Raw genomic sequence first — 8,722 nt, forward strand, 5'->3', positions numbered from 1 at the left:
GCAAATATCCTTTGACACTTCAAACCAAAATATATACACCCTCTTTTAACACTCACTGGAGCTGGATCGTCGACCTGTAATGCAATGTTAAGAAACAACTGTTAAACCTTCAGGATACTGGCCATAATTCAACTAAACGTTAAACAGTTCCTTTCCTGGTTTTATGTTAGGCTGTATTCAAATAGGGAGAATGTTTCTGATACTGGTTTCCTAAATTCATCATCCACTAAAATGAAACCAATTCTTAGCCTATAAGAGACAAATGGAAAATAGTTTAAATGTATTATAATCTTCATTCTGATGATGTATCGATATTAAAAGATTACAATTAGTGTTACATATAAATCATGTTTGACTAATTTCTAGATGGCTACCCGAAAAGATGTTGTCACTGTTATATACGATATTATGAAAATGACAAGAGTGACAAGTGCAAACGATGCTTTACCATTATTAGTTATGTTCTACAGTTAATGCCCCTTTTCTTTACACTATCAAAAATGGAATACTGGTTTTCCTACATATTGTCTTGTATTGAGTACGACATTTCTTTTAGTCTTGAAACAAAGAATTCCTATATTCTGTTTTCACACTTACGTGAAGAGGAAACATATGATCGCCGTCCTGTAATAAAATTTGAAGTGGTAAATGGGATAATCTTCATAGTACTGACCATAATTTAACTATAGATGACACAGCTCCTTTCACGTATATATTATTGGGCACTGATTCATATGTTAGTTGAAGGTTTGAAATTTGGATTCCAATAATATAGGATGTATATTAGACCAAGCTAAGAATGGAAGTATTTATGTTTTATGAAATTGATGGTTTTAAGTGTTATTTGATTTTTTTTATCTTTTATCTCTTGAAACAACAAGGTCAATAATATCTCTTATTGTTTGGTTCTTACACTTAGTGCTAGAAACATATGATCACCGTCTTGTAAAGTAATAAAATAGAACATTAATCATGATCTAATGCAACAATAATCAGGCCATAAATGATACCTAATTGTATGAAGGATTTTTAGATATTTGTGTTCTTTTTCATCTTCTATTGAATAAAAACCATTCGTGATTAACACGATACAAGTGGGAAATAGATTAATCTTACAACAATATATATTCTATGCATGTATGGATATGAGAAGTTTGCATTGTCAAAAGATCAATTTAGTGTTGAATATATATTACATTAAACTTTATTTATGCATACACTCTCGGGCAAAAGAAACTATACACCCATGTTTGATGGTAGGTAAAACTGGACAAACAAGAAATGGTTATTCGATGGGTACGTATTTCGCACGGGTGTCGTAGTTATGTTTTGGATCTTAAGTTTGTAGTGACTCGGCGACTGATTTAGCCTAAATACGTTTTGATAACCAGTGTTATTTTTGGGTCAAATCAAACTTTCAAGAGTATATTTCTTGTTTGCCCAGCAATATCTTACAATCTTAATGAAATGACAAAAGCATTTTTAATGCAACATTCCCTTCATTATCTTAAGCTATATTGCGCAGTTAATGTTGTTTACTTTACACTTTCAATAATGGATTAGTGGTTTCCTAAATATTGGTTCTTTATTTAAGCAAATATCCTTTGACACTTCAAACCAAAATATATACACCCTCTTTTAACACTCACTGGAGCTGGATCGTCGACCTGTAATGCAATGTTAAGAAACAACTGTTAAACCTTCAGGATACTGGCCATAATTCAACTAAACGTTAAACAGTTCCTTTCCTGGTTTTATGTTAGGCTGTATTCAAATAGGGAGAATGTTTCTGATACTGGTTTCCTAAATTCATCATCCACTAAAATGAAACCAATTCTTAGCCTATAAGAGACAAATGGAAAATAGTTTAAATGTATTATAATCTTCATTCTGATGATGTATCGATATTAAAAGATTGCAATTAGTGTTACATATAAATCATGTTTGACTAATTTCTAGATGGCTACCCGAAAAGATGTTGTCACTGTTATATACGATATTATGAAAATGACAAGAGTGACAAGTGCAAACGATGCTTTACCATTATTAGTTATGTTCTACAGTTAATGCCCCTTTTCTTTACACTATCAAAAATGGAATACTGGTTTTCCTACATATTGTCCTGTATTGAGGACGACATTTCTTTTAGTCTTGAAACAAAGAATTCATATATTCTGTTTTCACACTTACGTGAAGAGGAAACATATGATCGCCGTCCTGTAATAAAATTTGAAGTGGTAAATGGGATAATCTTCATAGTACTGACCATAATTTAACTATAGATGACACAGCTCCTTTCACGTATATATTATTTGGCAGTGATCCATATGTTAGTTGAAGGTTTGAAATTTGGATTCCAATAATATAGGATGTATATTAGACCAAGCTAAGAATGGGAGTATTTATGTTTTATGAAATTGATGGTTTTAAGTGTTATTTGATTTTTTTTATCTTTTATCTCTTGAAACAACAAGGTCAATAATATCTCTTATTGTTTGGTTCTTACACTTAGTGCTAGAAACATATGACCACCGTCTTGTAAAGTAATAAAATAGAACATTAATCATGATCTAATGCAACAATAATCAGGCCATAAATGATACCTAATTGTATGAAGGATTTTTAGATATTTGTGTTCTTTTTCATCTTCTATTGAATAAAAACCATTCGTGATTAACACGATACAAGTGGGAAATAGATTAATCTTACAACAATATATATTCTATGCATGTATGGATATGAGAATTTTGCATTGTCAAAAGATCAATTTAGTGTTGAATATATATTACATTAAACTTTATTTATGCATACACTCTCGGGAAAAAGAAACTATACACCCATGTTTGATGGTAGGTAAAACTGGACAAACAAGAAATGGTTATTCGATGGGTACGTATTTCGCACGGGTGTCGTAGCTATGTTTTGGATCTTAAGTTTGTAGTGATTCGGCGACTGATTTAGCCTAAATACGTTTTGATAACCAGTGTTATTTTTGGGTCAAATCAAACTTTCAAGAGTATATTTCTTGTTTGCCCAGCAATATCTTACAATCTTAATGAAATGACAAAAGCATTTTTAATGCAACATTCCCTTCATTATTTTAAGCTATATTGCGCCGTTAATGTTGTTTACTTTACACTTTCAATAATGGATTAGTGGTTTCCTAAATATTGGTTCTTTATTTAAGCAAATATCCTTTGACACTTCAAACCAAAATATATACACCCTCTTTTAACACTCACTGGAGCTGGATCGTCGACCTGTAATGCAATGTTAAGAAACAACTGTTAAACCTTCAGGATACTGGCCATAATTCAACTAAACGTTAAACAGTTCCTTTCCTGGTTTCATGTTAGGCTGTATTCAAATAGGGAGAATGTTTCGGATACTGGTTTCCTAAATTCATCATCCACTAAAATGAAACCAATTCTTAGCCTATAAGAGACAAATGGAAAATAGTTTAAATGTATTATAATCTTCATTCTGATGATGTATCGATATTAAAAGATTGCAATTAGTGTTACATATAAATCATGTTTGACTAATTTCTAGATGGCTACTCGAAAAGATGTTGTCACTGTTATATACGATATTATGAAAATGACAAGAGTGACAAGTGCAAACGATGCTTTACCATTATTAGTTATGTTCTACAGTTAATGCCCCTTTTCTTTACACTATCAAAAATGGAATACTGGTTTTCCTACATATTGTCTTGTATTGAGGACGACATTTCTTTTAGTCTTGAAACAAAGAATTCATATATTCTGTTTTCACACTTACGTGAAGAGGAAACATATGATCGCCGTCCTGTAATAAAATTTGAAGTGGTTAATGGGATAATCTTCATAGTACTGACCATAATTTAACTATAGATGACACAGCTCCTTTCACGTATATATTATTTGGCAGTGATCCATATGTTAGTTGAAGGTTTGAAATTTGGATTCCAATAATATAGGATGTATATTAGACCAAGCTAAGAATGGGAGTATTTATGTTTTATGAAATTGATGGTTTTAAGTGTTATTTGTTTTTTTTTATCTTTTATCTCTTGAAACAACAAGGTCAATAATATCTCTTATTGTTTGGTTCTTACACGTAGTGCTAGAAACATATGATCACCGTCTTGTAAAGTAATAAAATAGAACATTAATCATGACCTAATGCAACAATAATCAGGCCATAAATAATACCTAATTGTATGAAGGATTTTTAGATATTTGTGTTCTTTTTCATCTTCTATTGAATAAAAACCATTCGTGATTAACACGATACAAGTGGGAAATAGATTAATCTTACAACAATATATATTCTATGCATGTATGGATATGAGAAGTTTGCATTGTCAAAAGATCAATTTAGTGTTGAATATATATTACATTAAACTTTATTTATGCATACACTCTCGGGAAAAAGAAACTATACACCCATGTTTGATGGTAGGTAAAACTGGACAAACAAGAAATGGTTATTCGATGGGTACGTATTTCGCACGGGTGTCGTAGCTATGTTTTGGATCTTAAGTTTGTAGTGACTCGGCGACTGATTTAGCCTAAATACGTTTTGATAACCAGTGTTATTTTTGGGTCAAATCAAACTTTCAAGAGTATATTTCTTGTTTGCCCAGCAATATCTTACAATCTTAATGAAATGACAAAAGCATTTTTAATGCAACATTCCCTTCATTATCTTAAGCTATATTGCGCAGTTAATGTTGTTTACTTTACACTTTCAATAATGGATTAGTGGTTTCCTAAATATTGGTTCTTTATGTCTACCCGAAAAGATGTTGTCACTGTTATATACGATATTATGAAAATGACAAGAGTGACAAGTGCAAACGATGCTTTACCATTATTAGTTATGTTCTACAGTTAATGCCCCTTTTCTTTACACTGTCAAAAATGGAATACTGGTTTTCCTACATATTGTCTTGTATTGAGGACGACATTTCTTTTAGTCTTGAAACAAAGAATTCATATATTCTGTTTTCACACTTACGTGAAGAGGAAACATATGATCGCCGTCCTGTAATAAAATTTGAAGTGGTAAATGGGATAATCTTCATAGTACTGACCATAATTTAACTATAGATGACACAGCTCCTTTCATGTATATATTATTTGGCTCTGATTCATATGTTAGTTGAAGGTTTGAAATTTGGATTCCAATAATATAGGATGTATATTAGACCAAGCTAAGAATGGGAGTATTTATGTTTTATGAAATTGATGGTTTTATGTGTTATTTGAAAAGATTTCATCTTTTATCTCTTGAAACAACAAGGTCAATAATATCTCTTATTGTTTGGTTCTCACACTTAGTGCTAGAAACATATGATCGCCGTCTTGTAAAATAATAAAATATTATTTTAATCATCTAATGCGACAATAATCAGGCGATAAATGATACGTTTTAATAACGTTTGATCAACGTTTGTTTATCTTTGGTCAAATCAGATTTCCAAGAGTGAGTGAGTGAGTGAGTATTGTTTTACACCGCTTTTAGCAATATTCCAGCAATATCATGGCGGGGGACACCAGAAATGGGCTTCACACAATGTACCCATGTCGGGAATCGAACCCGGGTTTTTGGCGTGACGAGGGAACGCTTTAACCACTAGGCTGACTGCCCGCCCCAGATTTCCAAGAGCATAATTCATGTTTATTCGGTAAATGTGATAATCTTCATAGTAATGAACATAATTCAACTGTAGATGACACAGCTCCTTTCATGTATACATTATTTTGGTGGTGATTCATATGTTTGTAGGAACGTTTGAAGTTTATATTCTTATGAAAGAGGATGCGTATTAGGCCAAATTGACAATGGGAGTATCTATGCTTTCTGCAATTAATCGTTTAAAGTGTTATTTGTAAGATTTTATCCTTTGTCTCTTGAAACAAGAAGGTCAATAATAATGTCGCTTATTGTTTGGTTCTCATGTTTTGTGCTAGTGACATATGATCGCCGTCTTGTATGGTAATATCATAGAACATTACTCACCGGCTAATGCAACAATAATCAGGCCATAAATTATACCTAATTGTGTGAAAGATATTTAGATATATACTACAGAAATGACAAAAAGTGTTTTAACGCAATATTCCCTTCATTAACATGTTACACAGTTAATGTTCTTTACTTTACACTATGTACAATGGAATAGTGGTTTCCTAAATATTTGTTCTTCATTAATGTAGATATCCTTTGACGTTTGAAACAAAGAATTTATAGATCCCCTTTTCACACTTACTGGAATAGGAACGTCGACCTGTAATGTTAAGAAGCAACTGTTAGAAATTTTAGTTTAAAATATTTACATTTTGATACTCATTCTGAGCATGTATTGATATGACCATAATTATGTTTCATCAATGATAAGATGACATCAAATTTTATCTGTTCTGCATGTTATTCTTTTATATTGTTTCGTGTGACGATTCTTTCCAATACATAATAAGAATTATGAGAGATAAGATAAGACATGACATCACTGACTACCACAACTGCTAAAACAAGGGAAAGAAGTTAATATCAACATTATTTAATCATAGAAAGAACAAGCAAGTGTTTTAACACATTTGAAACTTCACAAATATCTACCAGTAATACTACTTTTTATTTACGCCACTATTACGGAAAAGGTCGAGATATTGATACATAATCATGATTATTATAATACAACAACGCATTTACTTGAATCAGGATGGAAACTACGAAATTCTGAGGAGAGTAAAATGTTGTGACATATTGATGCTTTGTTCTTTCAAATAATTTATATCATGGGACTCAGTGACGTTTTTACAGTCTTCTTATCATGTGTTTGTCAATGAATTACATCCAGGCAAAGGTGTTACCAAAACATGAATTCTTATATCACTCGAAACAGAAATCAGCTAATACAGATATTTTTTTGCAAACACAATGACCTTCTGGAAATATATAAAAGCATCAAAACCTCTGCAATACCTAACAAAAGTGCGATAGCCTATCGGCACGTACATTACAAGACGTCACCACAGCGAAAAAGTATGAATAAAATGAAGTGGTCAAGTTATTGTCATCGTCGGTTGAACTTGTCCTTAAAGGTATGTTTATACATTTGATTGCTTTGTTTTAAGGATTTTGTTTATAAAAAAAACAAACAACAAAAACAATAAAATTAGCTTAAACATGACAAGCGTTATTGCCTTAACTTGGGTAACTGGGAAGCCATACCACTAAAAGCAGGAAGTTATACTGACACACCTCTTTATACACGTTTTACAAGGATTATCAGGTAATCGTGTTACACTATGTTATGTATAAAGGCACCAATTACGTGTGTTTAAGATTAATTCATTCTACATATTCTTACGTGAAGAGGTCTGTTTAGAATCTGTAAAAATAGAAAAGGATCAAGTAAGCTGCATCACCACCTATATGCAAAATATGACACATAAAACTCAGTTGTTGATACACTGCATCCAGAAAAATCTGTAAGAGAACACCAAAGTAAGAACTTAAAACTAATTAGGAGCGCTGCATAATGCTACTATTTCTAGAAGTCACATTTAATTTTCATCTCAATAAGTTCAGTAGTGAGCGTAAAAACTCTCGCCCTGTTTGCGGCTATCTTTCTAAAATCGATGTCAAGGGCGAGAACATGCACTGACACACTGCAAACATGACCGATAATTGTTTTGCATTTCAGCGTCTTGGTTCCTTGATGTCTTGGTTTGTGTCCAAAAAGGATTTGATAAACCCTTCTCTGACTGATTAGTGTATAACACTATGTAACCTTATTTGATAAGCAAAAGATGGGTACGACCGACAGTAAGAAAACTAAAAGTATGAGCCACTGGCTATTACATTCTCTTGATATTCTGAAGAGCCCTGTTTGTGGATTTGTAAAAGTCATAACGTAATAAAAGCCTAATAAAATAAGTTAGAGGACAATGCATGCAATAACGGAATGGAATTACAAACTACAAACAAATATCCCCAGATATATTCATGATCTCTGACGTGTTTTCTTCAATATATAACAATAATGGGTCTAATAAACAAGAGATGATACCTAGACATATTTTATATCCTTAAAAAAACAAGAAACGCATAATAATATATACAATGAAATTATCAAATGCTCAGCCGAAACGATACGTAGGTTTTACTGAGTAGAATTGCCAAATAACTTACCTTGTACACCGGAAGATTTCGGCGTTCTTCCTACAAGAAAATTAATGCCAAAATTATAATTCTTTTATCTATAAATATTAATAACGCATTTGAAGATTTGACTTCTTTTTTTCAAAGATATTATACATTTCAGTTATGTGATAAATCTTAAACACAATGTTTGCATTTACAAATTAAAGCTTATATATTCTTAAAATTATACAAAAAGATTCGAAATATACTTACTTCGTGAAACTGCAAAAAGGTAAAGATACACACATTAGTATATTTGAAATATGATTATTAAAGCCTATTATAAACTAGAAACTGATAGAGGAAAATAATATATATACTATTTCACAGAATTGGCGTTATTCCATTACATTTACATTTATATATATTTATGGTCATAGTTCAGATTATAGCTATAAGAATGCAAGTGATGTATAGCAAGATCTATGAATGGTTAACACATTTGAATGTATAGATATAATGTAATGTATACAAACTCGTACCTTCACAGTGCACATTCTTTGACATAAGTCAAACGTTCACG

The 8,722-nt window shown here is 31.6% G+C and overlaps 1 long non-coding RNA gene across 2 annotated transcripts; it reads right to left on the reverse strand.

The window, feature by feature from the left end:
- Positions 1–3,241: 3,241 nt before the first annotated feature.
- LOC139465813 (uncharacterized) lies at positions 3,242–8,444 on the reverse strand. 2 transcript variants are annotated; one of them, XR_011653175.1, is made up of 6 exons: positions 8,413–8,442; positions 8,188–8,217; positions 7,364–7,384; positions 6,260–6,277; positions 5,005–5,031; positions 3,242–3,260 (listed from the first exon to the last, which is right to left on the reverse strand). It is a non-coding gene; the product is annotated as an uncharacterized lncRNA (long non-coding RNA). The 2 variants fall into 2 exon arrangements; XR_011653176.1 differs by lacking the exon at positions 3,242–3,260 and adding an exon at positions 3,579–3,810 and having other exon boundaries at positions 8,413–8,444.
- Between the last annotated feature and the right edge of the window lie 278 nt (positions 8,445–8,722).

Source organism: Haliotis cracherodii, unplaced genomic scaffold (genome assembly GCF_022045235.1).
Source record: "Haliotis cracherodii isolate W230 unplaced genomic scaffold, xgHalCrac1.p SCAF_18, whole genome shotgun sequence".
In the NCBI taxonomy this organism is placed as follows: Eukaryota; Metazoa; Mollusca; class Gastropoda; order Lepetellida; family Haliotidae; genus Haliotis; species Haliotis cracherodii.